We start from the raw sequence: 16367 nt of genomic DNA on the forward strand, positions 1-16367 counted from the left end.
CCCACCCCCCTCTCCTTCCCTCGCCATCCCAGGAGGAGCCGTGACTATTTCATGTCTCAGTAAGAGCCGCTTTTCCTTCGGGGAGCGCCTCTCCTGGAGCTGAGCCCCGACCTCCCGAGAAGGGGTCTCCTGCCAGGGCCGCAGCGTTGCCAGCCAGGGAATCCTCCCCCCCGCCGGCCTGGGCTTGTCTGCCTCCAAGAATCAAAGCCCTGCTCCCACATGATCCATCCCGGGCTTTCCTGCCCTTCCTCCAGCCTCTGGGAGGAGGGTTTGGAGAGTTGTGGAAATCCTGGACTGTGTTTGGGGGAGGGGGAGGGAGGGGCTTAGAGACCTCCACCATCTGCATGCAAATAATGGGGACGGGGGGGGGCATATTGGATTCCCAGGCCCCCCCACCGCCAGAGCCAAGGGGCGGGGCAGGCTGCCTGTTGTGCTCCTTTGGAACATAGAACAACCGATGGGGAAGGGACCTTGGAGGTCTTCTAGTCCAACCCCCTGCTCCAGCAGGAGACCTTCTATCACCCCGGACAAATGGCGGTCCTGTGTGTGCTTGGAAACCTCCAGGGATGGAGCAGCCACGACTCCTGGTCTGGCTGTGGCCGCTTGTTCTGCAGGTCCTGCCAGACCATTCAGCACCCCAAGGGGGAAACCTGACGAATCCCCGCCTGAGGTCCTGGCTGACCCGGTGGGCTTCATCCCCTCGGCGGCCGCCTGCCTGCAGTGGCCGTTCTCCTTTGGGGGGGAGAAGGGGGCTGGGGTTCAAAGGGAAGACAACCCTCAGATTCAAAGCCATAAGATCGTCCCAGCCTCAGAGAAAACCCTGGTTTGTTGGGAAGCTCCGGGTTACCTGGGGACGGTCTCCTTTCTAGCAAAACGCAGCATTGTGGGGAAGAGGGGCGTCAAACTGGGGTTCATTGAAGGCTGCATCAGGGTTGTGTGTAACCTCGGGCGGGGAGCTGGCCAGCTCAACATCACTCCTATCGGCGGCTGTGACGGCTCAAGTGCTCTGCCAAGGAAAACGGGCGGCTCCCGAGCTCCATTTCCTGCTCTAACGGTCTCCTGCAACCCTCCTGAGCTCCGTTTCCACTGGCAGAGGGTTGCAGGAGGCCACTGCAGCTGAAAATGGAGCTCGGGAGGAGCCCGTTTCCACTGGCAGAAGTACCCCGGGCCGCTCCTTCACGGCGTCCAGGGTGGCCCCGCAGGCCAGATCTAAGCCCCCCGTGAGCCAGGTCCTCCCCATGGGCCTTGAGTTTGACACCCCTGGTGTAGAGGAAATTCCAGACGGTTTGCCTGCCTCCCCATAACCCCAGTGGGAATCTGAGACATGGGTAGTCCCTGGCTTAACAAACATTCATTTAGTGACTGCTCAAAATGACAAGGGCACTGGAAAAAGGGACTTTCACGACTGTTGCAGCATCCTCCTGGTCACATGGTCAAAATTCAGACGCTTGGTAACTGACTTATATTTATGACGGTTGCAGAGTTCCGGGGTCACGAGATCCCCTTTTGCGACCTTCTGACAAGCAAAGTCAACGGGGAAGTCAGACCACAACGGCAGTGATTCACTTAGTGACTGTGCCGAGAAAGGTCATAAAACGGGGCAAAACTCACGGCCAACAAAAATTTTGGGGCTCAATTCTGGTCGTAAGCTGAGGACTTTCCTGCACTTCTTCTCTGTTTCTGCTGCTCTGAAGCGGGGCGTCCACAGGGCGTGGTCAGAACTGGGTGATTCCACGTTAAAAAGAAAAGGTGGAATCTGGATCACAGCATCCTGGCCACTCCTAAGCCATCGCCCTCATGTGACCGGAAGCTTCTGTCTCCCGAGGAAACGTTGCCTTGCCTGGAAGGGGGTTTGAGCCCGCGGAGGCCTGGTCGACCTTGCCTCCTCCACTGTGCCTCCTCCTCCTCCTCCTCCTCCTCCCCCAAGAGCCATGTTGCAGGATGAGGCCAAGAGCCACCTGTCCTCCCAGGGCAACTGAACAAAGACCAAGCAGGACCACCCCAGCCAAGGCCTTGACTGCTGGGAGTGGCAGGCCGGCTGGTGCCCTCCGTCTCCATGGAGACTCCCTGGCATCATAAGGCCAGAAGAAGAAAATCCTTGTGCCTGAACGTCTAACCGAGATTCTCCATCCTCCAGGCCCTGGTTGTCCCAAGGGTGCTTTTTTCCAAGAGGCAACTGGGATTTCTTGCTTTTTTTTTCCCCTTTGAAGATGTTTTGCTTCTCATCCTAAGAAGCTTCTTCAGTTCTGACTGAATGGTGGAGAAGGGAAGGGTTTATATTCCTTAGCGGGTCCTCTGGTCCTTAGCACTCTGGAGGGTTGGTCATTGGCTTTCAAGGCATTGAGGCAGAAGCTTGTCCACCCCGAGGACAAAAGACCCAGACGCAATGGGAGCAGTGGGGTCTATGCAGTGCAGTGCAGCGAGACATGTACAGACCTGTATGTTGGGGAAACACAACAGATAACCAGAGTTGGAAGGGACCTTGTAGGTCATCTAGTCCAACCCCCCGCCCAAGCAGGAGACCCTACACCATTTCTGACAGAGGGCAGGCAAGCCTCTTCTTGAAAGCCTCCAATGATGCAGCTCCCACAACTTCCGAAGGCAACTTCTGTTCCATTGGTTGATTGTTCTCATTGACAGAAAATTTCTCCTTGTTTCCAGGTTGAATCTCTCTCCTTGTTCAGTATCCATCCATTCTTCCTTGTCTGGGCTTTGGGTGCTTTGGAGAATAGATTGACCCTCTCTGTAGCAGCCCCCCAAATATTGGAAGGCTGCTCTCCTGTCTCCCCTGGTCCTTCTCTTCCCTAGATTAGCTATGCCCAGTTCCTGCAACCTTTCGTCGTATGTTTTAGCCTCCAGTCCCCTCATCATCCTGGTTGCTCTTCTCTGCACTTTTTCTAGAGCCTCAACATCTTTTTTATAGTGTGGTGACCAAAACTGGATGCAGGACTCTAAGTGTGGCCTTACTAAGGCTTTATAGAGTGGTGTTAGCACCTCAAAACAACCATTTCACAAACACAGGACACAACACAGAAGAACAAAACCATGAGGACAAGACGAAGTCCATTCTTTTGAAAGCAGCAAAGTCCACATTCTGGACAGAGAGGACTGCTGCTTTGAAAGAGGGGTCCAAATGGAACGGCCCTCCCTCAACAGAGGGGGAAGGATACGGCACCACCCACCTCCTGCTTACAACACAGTCCTTTCAGTGGTCCCCAAGAAGGCTCCACACCCATTTGCACCACTCAGGGGACCCTGAGGGCACAGACAAACCTCCCAATGGCCTCAATGACTCTAAAAGGGATGCAAATGACCATCTGTCCGCAAGGAGTAGACATAGAATAGAATAGCAGAGTTGGAAGGGACCTTGGAGGTCATCTAGTCCAACCCCCCACTCAAGCAGGAGATATTCCAAATATTAGCCTCTGCCTAGGATTGAACCTCACAGCCTCCTGTTTGTGAGGTGAGAGCGCCATCCTCTAGGCCGCTGCACTGGACTTTTACACTGGAGTATAAACCTTCCAAATCGTTCCACCAGTCAGTTGGAACGGTAGAAGACACCAAGAAAACCCAACTGCCTTTTGGGGGGGGGAAGCCTCTTTGAGACCCCCAGGCCTCCTCTCCTTCTGTGAAGCCCCCGGGAGCTGTTCCAACCCAAGGGAATCCCTCGGGCCTTGGGATGCTTTGATGCAGGGCTCTCCAACCTTGGCAGTTTTAAGCCCGGGGGACTTCAACACCCAGGCTGAAAGTTTCCAAGGTTGGAGAGCCCTGGTTTGGGGTGTCTGGAGGGGCCCCCCGTCAGCCCTGAAACCAGATTGCGCCAGAGGGGAAGAGCACACAGGTCTCACCTCTTGATAAGAGCTCCCCAAAGGTAGGAGAAACAGGAGACCAGCTGACCTGCTGAACCTGAGATGTAGAAGACCAACAGATGTTCGTTGAGAAGGTACTGTATGGCCTTCCTAGTGCGCCCCACTTGTTTCTGGAAGACCCTTTCAGGACTGAGGAGCCCCCCTTTTCACCCAATTCCCCAGAGATGCCTAAATCCCTGAACCAAACCCCAGGGGTCCCCTCCCCTTCCCTCTCAAGAGACCCTGTTCATTCTGTTGTAAGGCAGCCCAAACTCTGTGATATGAATAAATGATGTACATTACTTGGTCTTCTTGCAATATTATTGCAGGGGTTGCATAATTAAGTTAGGGGGGTTATTTCCTCCATGTGGTTTATTCTTAACAAGCTATCCATTGAGCATGGGGGGGGGGGGGGCGGGAAATATAGACAAGGACCCTGGCCGTCTATTCCAAGATTTCACATGGTACATTTTAATCTCATCTCCAGGGACCAAAAAACAAAGGCCACAATTACAGCCTGGAATAAATGAGGATTTTTTTTTTTTACACTAGTAACAAGTTATTTGTGCAAACCTTTATAGAAAGTTAGTTATACAATTAGCCACAATAACATGTTTCCTAGAAAAATCCAGAGTAAGACAGAAGGTCGGTTGCTCTTCCTAATTTGCAAAGGAGTTTAGGAGCATCTGCTGCTTTTTAAAAAAAGAAGGATAGATGGATGGATAGATCTAGATAGATGAGAAAGAAGAAAGAAAAAGAAAGAAAAGTGAAAGTCTTCCTGGCTTGACCGTCTGCCAAAGAGATTCCGCCACTGATACAAGCATTCCGGGACGTGCCAGGAAGGAAGGCCAACATTTTAGAGAATCTGCTTTTTAAAACTTAATAAACATAGAAAATTCTTGGCCAGTTCAGACATGGTAGAAAAGAAAGTGATTTCCATCCAGTCCTTGATTGGTTCTGGCCTTTTTCCTAGAATTGGTTTCTAATTATGAAAATCTGTAAAAAAAAAAATTGGGGGGAAAAAAAACGAAAGTAGTGCAATAAAGATTTTTGTTGCACTTTCCATTTCTACTCAGTGTGGGATATAAAGCTTAGGATCCCAGATCATTCCTGGAATGCTGGTTTTCCACACACAGATGCGGGAAGCTTCCCAGGGGGCCTGCCTTGCACTGGGGTGGGGAGGTTATGTCTCAACCATCGGCTTAGCGCCTGGACGAGCCAGGCCAGGGACAGGAGGCCTTTGGCGGGATTGTCTTGGCGTGTTACAGTGAGTTTCATGCCCCACGCTTCTGGACATCACCGGACAAGGAGTCCAACACTACAAAGGCTTCCATGCAAAGTTAATTGATTGGATTTTATTAGGCATCCTCAAAGTATAACTCACCGTTATGTTGAGATTCATTGAATGTCCAATCTTTGCCTCCATAGTGTGAAAAGACGGTTATCTTCATCCCATAGCGTTATAGCAGAGGAAGACGCCTGCACAATGCTGGGGTCCAGGTGAGAAGGCCCAAAAACTCCCCCAGCCCAACCAAACATAAAGTCAGTGACCAATCAGGGTTATAGATGTGACCCCGCGACATGAACTACATCTCCCATGAGGTATCAACTACGTTGCCCATGAAGCATTCATTAAGGGGGCAGCTCTCATTCCTAAACTAACTATATATTGTCTAACCAGCGCGGTGAACACGGTCATGCTTTGCAGATGGGACGATGTAATTGGGGCACGGCGGCTCCTCCGCTAACCTGGTCCCAGGCCATGGAGGCCTTTAAAGGTGATAGCCAGCACCTGGATTGGATTTGGAAGCAAACCAGCAACCGGTCGCACCTCACGCAACAGGGGTGCCACAGGGACAACTGCTCACATCTTGTTGTGGTTCGCCAGCAGCAGGTGCGGATGGCTGAGGTCTCGGAGAGTGAGGACTCGGATGAGGGGCCTGCGTGTGATGCAGGGATGGGGCCAGGACCATCAGGGAGTGGAGTGCTGCCTTCGGAGGTTGTGGAGGCTGTCAGCAGTGAGGAAGAGGACCCCGAGGAGCCTGTGCCCAGCACGCGTAGGAAAGAGCAGCTACAGCAGCACAGGCGACTCGGGAGTAAAGCTGCAAGGTAGTGGCCCCTCCCTGAGAAGATAAAAGCCAGCTGAGAAACCAGAGTTCTTTGCAGGAAGCAAAGAAGTTCTTGCCCTCAAGGCTTGTGGACGTTCGGAGTATCCTGGTAGGTGTTTGGGGACTCTTTGTGTTTGAAATATTTCTTAGTAACTTGACCTGGTGTTCTTGGCAGCCTTGCACAACTTTGGCAGGGCTCGTTCTTATCAGAGACAATGAGTTTGAAACAGCCTTTTTAACCAGGAAGGAATGGAATTTGCAAAGAATCATTAAAAGTTTTTGCTGTTACCTCTGTTTGGTTTTTTTTCCCTTGGAACAAGGTTTGGGTCAGAACACACCTCTGCAGACAATCTTCAAGGGTAGCCCCATGCAGAACAGACATTGCAGTAATTTATCTGGGAGATGATCGGGGCAGGAATGACTGAAAGGGGGGCTTCTTCACCCGGGAAGGGGGCATCAGTGATGCCCAACCCGAAGTTGAGCAAAGACCACAATTGCTACCTGCTCCTCCAGCAGGAGTCATGAGTCCAGCACCGGGGGGGGGGAGTTGAGGTGGGGGGCAGATTGCACAGCAGGCCTGTTGGGGCAATGCAATCCCGCCCAGGATCAAAGAAGGCAACCCGCCCCCCTCCACAAGATACAGAAGAGACCCACAGCCACTCCGCCTAACCAGGCTTCAGTCAAAGCCTATTGTCCCCCATCCAGAGCCCCCTCCCCACAGCCTCCCCACCCCAGCATCGCTCACTTGGCCTGGGACAGAGGCGCACACCTGGCTCTGACCCACCCCTGGGGACGTCCCCAGCAGCTCCAGGTAAGTATTCAAAGGGGGCAGAGAGAAAGCCGAGCCCAGCGGCGCCCAGGCTGGATTGCTCCCTCATGGTCAACACCGCCTGGGGATGGTCCCGGAGGAAGGAAGTGCAGCAGCAGCACAGAGCTGTGCCCCCCACTCCCACCCCAGCCCTCCAAATCCTGGCAGGAGGAGCTTCTCACTTTAGAAGGATTTAGAATATAGAATAACTAAGTTGGAAGGGACCTTGTAGGTCATCTAGTCCAACCCCCGCTTTGCTGCCTTCTTCCCAAGCCGAAGGGAGGGGGGAGGCATAAAGAGAGGGGAGGGATTTAGCATAGGTTTCTTCTCCTGCCCCCACCTCCACCACCACCACACCCACCCCCGGCCACGGAGGGAGGGGCAGGGCTGAGCCCCCTGGAAAAGCTGGCCAATTGCCGGACTTCTCCAAGGTCCTGGAAACTCAGTTGCAAAGCAGCCATGGCCGTTTCCAATATTTCTGACCATTTCTTGGGGGGGGGGAGGAAAATTAAAGGGCCTGACTTCCAAATGGGCCTTTGCCGTTTTACCCTTCCGCTGAATGAATTGCACCGAGAGAGAGAGAGAGAGAGAGAGAGAAATCAGGTGAGCCGGACACCGCGATCCTCAATCCTAGCTATCGGCTGCTGAGCGTTGTCAAGGCAAAAGTCCCTGGAGGGTATTAAAAAGTGGGGAAGGTGGGGCTGTTCAGAATACCCCCAAAAGCTCTTGTCTTTCCTCTTAAAGTTTTCTTTAACTTGGTTGGAAGTTGTCTCTCTTTGTGGAGGTTCTGCTTCCAGCCTTCGTTGGGAAGACCTGGAGACCAGGGGAGAAGGGCTCGTCTTGCAAGAGACTTGGGCGCTCAGAGTCGAACTGAACTCTGATGGCAGACGGACGATCCTCTTTCTCCTCCCTCCCCTCCTCCTACAACCCTGTTTCTCAAGCAAACCTGGCAACTTTAGATGGGTGAACTTCAACCCTTAGGATTCCGGGAATGGACATCCACACAACTGAAAGTTACCCAGGTGGAGAAACACTGCGGTGCGGTGTACTGTGCCATCTTCTTAGTTTGCCCTCCATGCAGGAGCCTCCCTTTTATGTTGGCACACCCTGCCTGGTGCATCGCTGAGAACTTTTAATTCTGGAGACCGGAAGTCAGGAGAAGCATTTGCAAAGAGCTACCCCACCATCTGGTGGCTACTCAAGGCAAGCACCACCAACATAGTCCACATTTTGGGCAGAGAGCACCGCTGGCTTGAAAGAGTGGGTCAAAGAGGCCAGCTGTGTCCGAATTGAAGAGCCCTCCCTCAACAGAGGGGGAGGGATGCGACATCCTCTATCTCCAGTCTACAACAGGGTCCTTTCAGCCGTTCCAAGAAGGCTTCACATCCATTTGCACCACTCAGGGGACCCTGAAGACACAGAGAAACCTCCCAGTGGCCTCAATGACCCTCTAAAAGGATGCAAATGACCGGCTGTCTGCAGGGAGTATCAATCCTTCCCTTCCCCTCCATCCAGTCAGAGCTGAGGAAGCTTCTTGGAGAAGTGAAGCATCTCATCCAAGAAGAAAAAAACCCCTTGGGGACAACCAGGGCCTGGATGGTGGCGGAGAATCTCTGTAGGGTTTTTTTTTATAAGCTGGAAAAACCATCCGGCATCTTTCATGGCCAAGCAGAGCCCAGATATACGGGAACTCGACTGTTGGGTTCAGACAAAGCAATTGTTTCCTGAGTTAATCTTTTTTTTTAAATTTTATTTATTTATTTTTATCCTGCCTTTATTATTGTTATAAATAACTCAAGGCAGTGAAAATGTATGTAACATTCCTTCCTATTTTCCCCACAACAACAACCCTGTGAGGTGGGATGGGCTGAGAGAGAATGACTGGCCCAAAGTCACCCAGCTGGATTCCATGCCAAGGGTGGGATTAGAACACAGAACCTCCTGAGTTTTAGCTCAACACTTAGCCACTAGACAAAACTGCCTCTCAATGTATTTTCACAATCCACTGATCAAAAACATACAGGATTCTTGCAACATGCTGGTTCTCTGTCTACACCAGAGGCCCCCAAACTGGCAACTTTAAGACTTGTGGACTTCAACTCCCAGAATTCTCCAGTGTTCAAGTCTGTCAAGATCCATCTGGATCTTGAGCCTATCATCATCTGGGGCAGGGCTGTCAACCTCCTGGTCCACGGGACGGAGATGTCTCGCGTTGGCCACGCCCATGCCCAGTTCAGTGAAAGGGGGGGGGGAAGTCCCAGTACATCACGTGATGACACCATGACGACCTGAGTTTGACACCCCTGATCTAGGGTGTTAGCTATTCCTGCCAGCTTGGTGTCATCTGCAAATTTGGTAAGTTCCCCTTCTATTCTCTCAACTGTTGTTTATGAACATATTGAAGAGTCCTGGGCCTTGGACAGAACCTCGTGGCACCCCACCGCTTACTTCCCTCCGTGTAGACATAGCCCTGTTAAAGACTAGTCATTGAGTATGGTTGTTTAGCCAGTTGTAAATCCATCTGGTGTTGATACTGTCTATCCCACTTTTTCTAGCTTACCAAGAAGTAGGTTGTGGTCTGCTTTGTCGAATGCCTTGCTGAAGTCTAAACATATTATGTCCACAGTATTTCGCTGGTCTCCTAATTTAGTCACTGTGTTGAAGAATGAAATAAGATTGGTTTGGCATGATCTGTTCTTAACAAACCCGTGCTGACTGCTAGTTATTACTTTACTTGTTTCTAGATGTTGGCAGATCTGTTTTTTTATTATCTTTTCCAGTATCTTCCCAGGTATTGATGTTAGGCTGATTGGTCTATAGTTTCCTGGGTCTGTTTCTTTCCCCCTTTTTTGAAGTCCTCAATGGAACTGCATCTACATGGAGGGAAGTATGCAGTGGGGGACCCCAAGGCTCTGTTTTAGGCCCAGGACTCTTCAACATCTTCATCAATGACTTGGACGAGGGGATAGATGGGGAACTCATCAGATTTGCAGATGACACCACACTGTCAGGAATAGCCAACACTCCAGGAGACAGGCTTAAGGTACAGAAGGATCTTGACAGACTTGAACATTGGGCACTATTTAATAAAACGAAATTCAAGGGTGAAAAAAGGTTCTCTCTTTAGGCAAGAAAACCAAAGTGCACAGGTACAGTATATGTGGTACCTCTCTCGGCAGTAGTAACTGTGAGACGGATCTTGGAGTCCTAGGGGACAATCATTGAAATAGGAGCCAGCCGTGTGTGGCAGCTGCCAGAAAAGCCAACACAGTCCTGGGCTGCATGAACGGAGGGAGAGAATCAAGATCACGGGAAGCATTCGTACCGCCTTATGATTCCTTGGTAAGGCCACACTTGGAATCCTGCATCCAGTTTTGGTTGCTACGACGTAAAAAAGATGCGGAGACTCTAGAAAGGGTGCAGAGAAGAGCAACAATGAGGACTAGGGGGGCGGAGGCTAAAACATATGAAGAAGGGTTGCAGGAATTGGGTAGGTCTAGCTTGATGAGAAGAAGGAATAGGGAGGACGTGATAGCAGACTTCCAATATCTCAGGGGCTGCCCCAAAGAAAGAGGGGGTCAAGCTATTCCCCAAAGCCCCTGAGGGTAGGACGAGAAGCAACAGGTGGAAACTCATCAAGGAGAGAAGCAACCTAGCAGTAAGGAGAAATTTCTTGACAGAACAATCAATCAGTGGAACAGCTGGACTCCAGGGGTTGTGAATGCTCCAACACTGGACGTTTTAAAGAAGAGATTGCAGAGCCATTTGTCTGAAGTGGTCTAGGGGCTCCTGCCTGAGCAGGGGGTTGAACTAGAAGACCTCCAAGGTCCCTCCCAATTCAGTTATTCTGTATTCAAGATGGGAACCACCTCAGCTCTTTCCCAGTCCTCTGGTAGCTCCCTGGTGCTCCGGGGTTTTTGAAAGATGGGGTGCAGTGGTTCTGCGATGGCCTCTGGGATGGAATCCGCCGGGTCCTCCTCATGCAGGAGCAGAGAGTAGAGGCTGGGTTTTCCTGTGGTTGCTCCTGGAGTTTCTCTCCACCAGAGGGCAGCCGGGCACCGAGACAGAGAGAGAGAGAGAGAGAGAGCCAGAAGTGGGACACTCTGACTGCATACAAAGCCTAGAACGTAGAGGTCTTCTAGTCCAACCCCCTGCCCAAGGCAGGAGTCCTAATTCCATCCCAGACAAATGGCCGTCCAATCTTTTCTTAGGAACCTCCGTCCGCGAAGAACCCAGGACTCTGCGGTGCAAGCCGCTCCCTTGGTCCATGGCTCTGTCAGGAAGTTCCTCCTTAGTTCCAGGCTGGAGCTCCCTCTGACTTCAACTCCCAGAATTCCCCCACCAGCAGGCTTTAAAGTGGGTGGAGTTGGAACCATAGAGTCCTGGAGCTGGAAGGGACTTTGGAGGTCCTCTAGTCCAGCCCCCTGCCCAAGACAGGAGACCCCTATGTGCCATTCCAGACAAACGGTTATCCAGTTTTTTTCTTTAAAAACCTCCAGTGATGGAGCAACCGACAACTTCGGGAGGGGAGCTGATTTACTGATTAATTGGATGAAGCACCAGTGATGCCCCCTCCCCCCCAGGGAAAGACAGACTCTGCAAATTGACCCCCCATTCCCCCTCCCCAATAAAACAACCCAAAGTTTCCCAGCCAGCTTTCACGTCTGAGGGAGGCCTAGAATTGTCCAGGTCTCCCTGCAAGCGCCTGAACCGCCCAGCCCAACTGGCTCTTTTAGGCACCAGAATGCATCCGGAACACAACCACAAATGTGAGCGTGGACAAGACTTGCAAACTTTGAGCTCAACTACTTTTTATTTGATCTGGTACACACAGAGACACACACACCCAGATTGTGAAAGGAGGCAGCCCTGGAGCTGAGAGATAGCTGGGGCCAGGTGGTGGTATCCACTTTTTCTGCAGTTCTGTCTGTTGAAGTCTGTGTCTGTCTTATGTGGTTGCTGTGCCAAACCAGACAGCTACAGAGGTGCAGATGACAGACTCAATCGTTCCTCTGTAGAACTGGATCAGCAGCTCCTTTTGGGCAGTTTGAGCTTCCTGAGTTGGCGCAGAAAGAACATTCTTTGTGGTGCTTTTGTGCTCTGTTGTGTGACCAACAGAGATGCCCAGAATCTTAGGAAATCCACATACTTGCATAACTACCATGTTTCTCACAAAATAAGGCCGGGCCTTTTTTTTTTTTTTTTGACCCCTGAAAAAACGGCTAGGTCGTCTTTTCGGGGGTGACTTAATTCCCCCCCCCTTGCATCCTCAGGCTGGCGGCGACAGCTTGGATGTTGACCTCGGCGTTGGTGGGGCACTTTGTATCGGGAGACCTTCTGCCACCGTTGCTTTCCCTTCTCCCCGTGCTGCCGCAGCGTTTAGAGCAACGCTACGGCGTTTGGTGCAGCCACGCGTGGCCAGTCAGGGCTCCTCCCTGCAACCAGAGCCCGGCGGAGACACTCGGCTTCAGGCGCTCCTGTCGCCACCTTCCCTTCGCCTTTGAAGGCAAAGCCAATTCTTTTAAAAACGACGCCCTACTACCGGTACGACAAAGCCTCCTCTGCCCAAGAGGGCAGCCCAACCCCACGTGGGGAGGCGAATCTCCCAGGGCCGCAGTGCAGAATCGGCCCACCCTGGGAGAAGCGCCCAGCCGCCATCCCTTCCTGGCGCCGGGCAGAGCGCGAAGAGCTTCGCCTGGGGCGCCCAGCACAGGTGACAGGCAGGCCCTCCTGCCCGGTGGTGGAGCTCTCACCAAGGCAGCGAGCACCTCCCCGCCAGGCCCTCCGCTCATCCTGCCAGGGCCGCGCCAGAGCCATGCTGGCTGGGCAGCGCCGGGAAAGCGAGCCGTGGGTGCACGCCCGCCTGCCAAGCGAAACAGCCGGGTCGACCTGAGCTTGGCTTCCTTCCCAAGTCCCTCCAGCCCAAACCCGAAGGGGCCACCAGGAGAGGCCGCCCGAGGCAGTGATAGCACCCATCCATCCGTGGACAGGGAGGCAAGGCGACAGCCTGTGCCACGTCCTCCTCCAAGCTGAGCCCCGCCAAGTGAGTACCTCTACCCGATGCTCGTGCCGCTGCAGCATTTGGAGCTGCCGGCACATTTGGAGATGCATGGGGACGGGGACGGGTTGGGCGAGGGGTGGAAAGGACGGGCGGCTTCGGGCTCTCTCTGCCAGACCCGCCGGCCAGGGAAGCAGCGCTGTCGTCGCCTCGCCTCCCTATCTGCGGACGGGTGGGCGCTATCACAGCCTCGGGCAGCCTCTCCCGGTGGCCCCTTCAGGTTTGGGCTGGAGGGACTTGGGAAGGAAGCCAAGCTCAGGTCGGCCTGGCTCGTTCGCTTGGCAGATGGGCGCACACCCGCGGCTCGCTTTCCCGGCTCTGCCCAGCCTGCACGGCTCTGGTGCGGCCCTGGCAGGATGAGCGGAGGGCCCGGTGGGGAGGCGCTTGCTGCCTTGGTGAGAACTCCACCGCCGGGCAGGAGGGCCCGCCTGTCAGCTGCGCTGGGCGCCCCAGGCGAAGCTCTTCACGCTCTGCCTGGCGCCAGGCAAGGATGGCGGCTGGGAGCTTCTCCCGGGGTGGGCCAATCCTGCGCTGCAGCCGTGGGAGATTCGCCTCCCCATGTGGGGTTGGGCTGCCCTCTCAGGCAGAGGAGGCTTTGTCGTACCGGTAGTAGGGCGTCGTTTTTAAAAGAATTGGCTTTGCCTTCGAAGGCAAAGGGAAGGTGGCGACAGGAGCGCCTGAAGCCGAGTGTCTCCGCTGGGCTCCAGTTGCAGGGAGGAGCCCTGGCTGGCCGCGCATGGCTGCACCAAACGCCGCAGCGTTGCTCTAAAGGCCGCGGCAGCACGGGGAGAAGGGAAAGCAACGGTGGTGGAAGGTCTCCCGATACAAAGTGCCCCACCAATGCCAAAGTCAACGCAGGCAGCACCATATCCGGGTATGCAACAAAAATACTTCCTAACGGCAAGGCCCCCCCCGCCATTCCCCCCATTTTGCATGTTTAATATAGGCCTTAATTTGGGGAGGGGCTTAATTTGATTTTATGCCTATAAAACATGCTGGGACTTCCTATTGGGGGAGGCCGTATTGTTGGAGAAACAGGGTACCTTCAGCCTGAAGTTGCTTGTCCATCTGGAAGGAGGACTCCTTAGGCCCAGGACTCTTCCATAGCTTCATTAACGACTTAGATGAGGGAATAGAAGGGGAACTTACCAAATTTGCAGATGATACTAAGTTGGTAGGAATAGCTAACACCCAAGAAGGTAGGCTCAAGATCCAGATGGATCTTGACAGACTAGAACACTGGGCCATATCTAACAACATTAAATTCAGTGTAGAGGAAAATAAAGTCCTCCACTTAGGCAAGAAAAACTGAAAGGACACATCTAGACTGGGTGCAACCAGGCTCAATAGCAGGAACTGGGAGAGGGATCTTGGAGTCTTAGTGGACAACCAGCTAAATAGGAGCCAGCAGTGTGCAGCAGCCGCCAAAAAAGCCAATGAAATCCTAAATTGCATTAACAGAAGGACACAATCAAGATCAAGTGAGGTACTAATACCACTCTATAAAGCCTTAGTAAGGCCACATCTAGAGTTCTGCATCCAGTCAAGCCAAGGGGGCTCAGCTGACAGGATTGACAGACCTCTGTACTCTTCAGTTACTACTCTTTTTAACCTGTTCTTTTAACTCTTCTACGCTACTCTATTCTGCTCTATCCTACCCGATCCATCTCTTTTCTTTTTTTCTCTTTTTCTGTTCTCCTTTCTTTTTTTCATTTTCTTTTTTCTCTTCTTCTTTTCTCTTTTCTTTTGCTTCTCTTCTCTTCTCCTCTCCTCTTAAGGCTGATTTTAGCTACAACTGGACACAGGACATTCACCAAGGTCTAACCAGCAGAATTATGGAAGTCAAATCTCCGACAGCTGGAGATGGAATTTCTGTTGGCCTTTGAGCTGCTGCCTCAGCCTGCTTGCTCTTCTTTCCCAGCTGGGGGCCTGCTCGTCATCCCTCCCCCCCCCCCCACCCCCCCCCCGCTGCCTTCCCACTCCTGCCTCCGATTTGTCCTCTCACCAGCCTCCTCCTGGGTTTGGCTCCCCGAGGAGCCCTGTGAGGTCATCCTGAATCAGGATTTGCGTCCTCAGTAATATTTTCCAGTTGTGCTAACCGGATTGGCACTTCCCCATTCGCTCCTCTGAATCAGGCCCCGAGGCCAAAGCGCCTGGCCCAAGAACGGACCCTCGGCGGAGCCCACTGACCCTAGTAGCCCCTTCCTCCGGGACAACCCAGAAGCCCCCCTGCCTGACAAGCCCCTTTGGCTGCTGGCCTGACCCCCACCCCTCAGCCCTGGATCTCGTCAGAGGAGATGGGACTCTGCGCAGGAAAGCATCCCGGGCCGAGAAGCTGCCCTATAAGGCGAAGAAGACCGGGAGGCTTTGGCCAGGCGTGCAGGGGGGGGGGGCGCTGGGGGAGGGGGTGACATTACAGCAGCACAGATCGGGAGTGTTTTTTCCCCTCCTCTCCAGGCCTCACATCCCTTAGAAACGTTTCTCAACCCAGCGGAGAGGCAGGTGGGGGGGATTGGCTGCCGGAAGGGGTCCGTTGGGAAGGAGAGAAGGGGCCTCGGAGCCCTCCAGGCAGACCCAGGCCCACCGGCCCCTCCCAGCACCGGCAGCCTCTTCCTCAGGGGCTCTGGGACGGCTCATCCCGGGACAACCCAACGTTCTGGGAACCGTTTCATTCCGTGGCTTTTATGGCTGGTTTCCATCCCCATTATTACAACTCTTTGTGTTTCTAGATCGACTCTGGCTTGTTTTGTGATTCTGGTCCCGTTGGGATTAGTTTGACTTGGGTACCAGTTGCCTTGTCCCGTAGCCCCTCAGCCCCTCCTGTCCCTGGGAAGGGCCTCAAGGAGGCCGAGACACACCCAACACCCCCCTGCCCTGAATCCAAAGGGCAGCCCAGCCTGGAGGGGCAGCTCCTCACATCCCTCTCCTGGGGGGGGGGCCACACAGAAGAGGGGCTGGGGGGGGCTGGGGACACTTGGCAGAGGCATCCTCAACTTACAACTGAGCCGAAACGTTCTGTAGCCAAGCAGGACAGGGAATTTGGCCAATACAACCTTTCTTGCCCCAGTTGTTAAGTGTATCACGTGGTTGTTAAGTGAATTTGATTTCCCCACTGACGCTGCTTGGCAGAAGGTCGCAAAAGGGGATATTGCCTGACCCCCTCCGGACACAGCGACCGTCATAAAGATGAGTCAGTTGCTGAGCGCCTGGATTTTGATTGTCTGATGGTGGGGAAAAGGTTGTAACTGCGGAAAACGGTGATAAGTGCCGTTGTAACTTTGAATGGTCACTAAATGAGCTGTTGTAAGTCAAGGACCAGCTGCACTTCACAGAAGCCTCCCAGGCGGGCATTTCCATGGGAATTCGGTGCTCGATGCCAAAAGGTGCCCCAACTCAGGCGGGGGGGAGGGACCAGAGAGGGTGGGGCCCTGTGGCCCCATCTGGCTGAGGGCCCGGCCAGCCGCCTCATCTCTGGGCTGACAGCTTCACCCCCCCCACCCCACAGGACAGGCAGTGCCCAGATAAGCCTTGGGGGACTGGAGGGG

The sequence above is a fragment of the Notechis scutatus genome, chromosome 2 (genome assembly GCF_049901735.1).
Source record: "Notechis scutatus isolate UNSWTSFEM ecotype Mainland chromosome 2, rNotScu1.2, whole genome shotgun sequence".
In the NCBI taxonomy this organism is placed as follows: Eukaryota; Metazoa; Chordata; class Lepidosauria; order Squamata; family Elapidae; genus Notechis; species Notechis scutatus.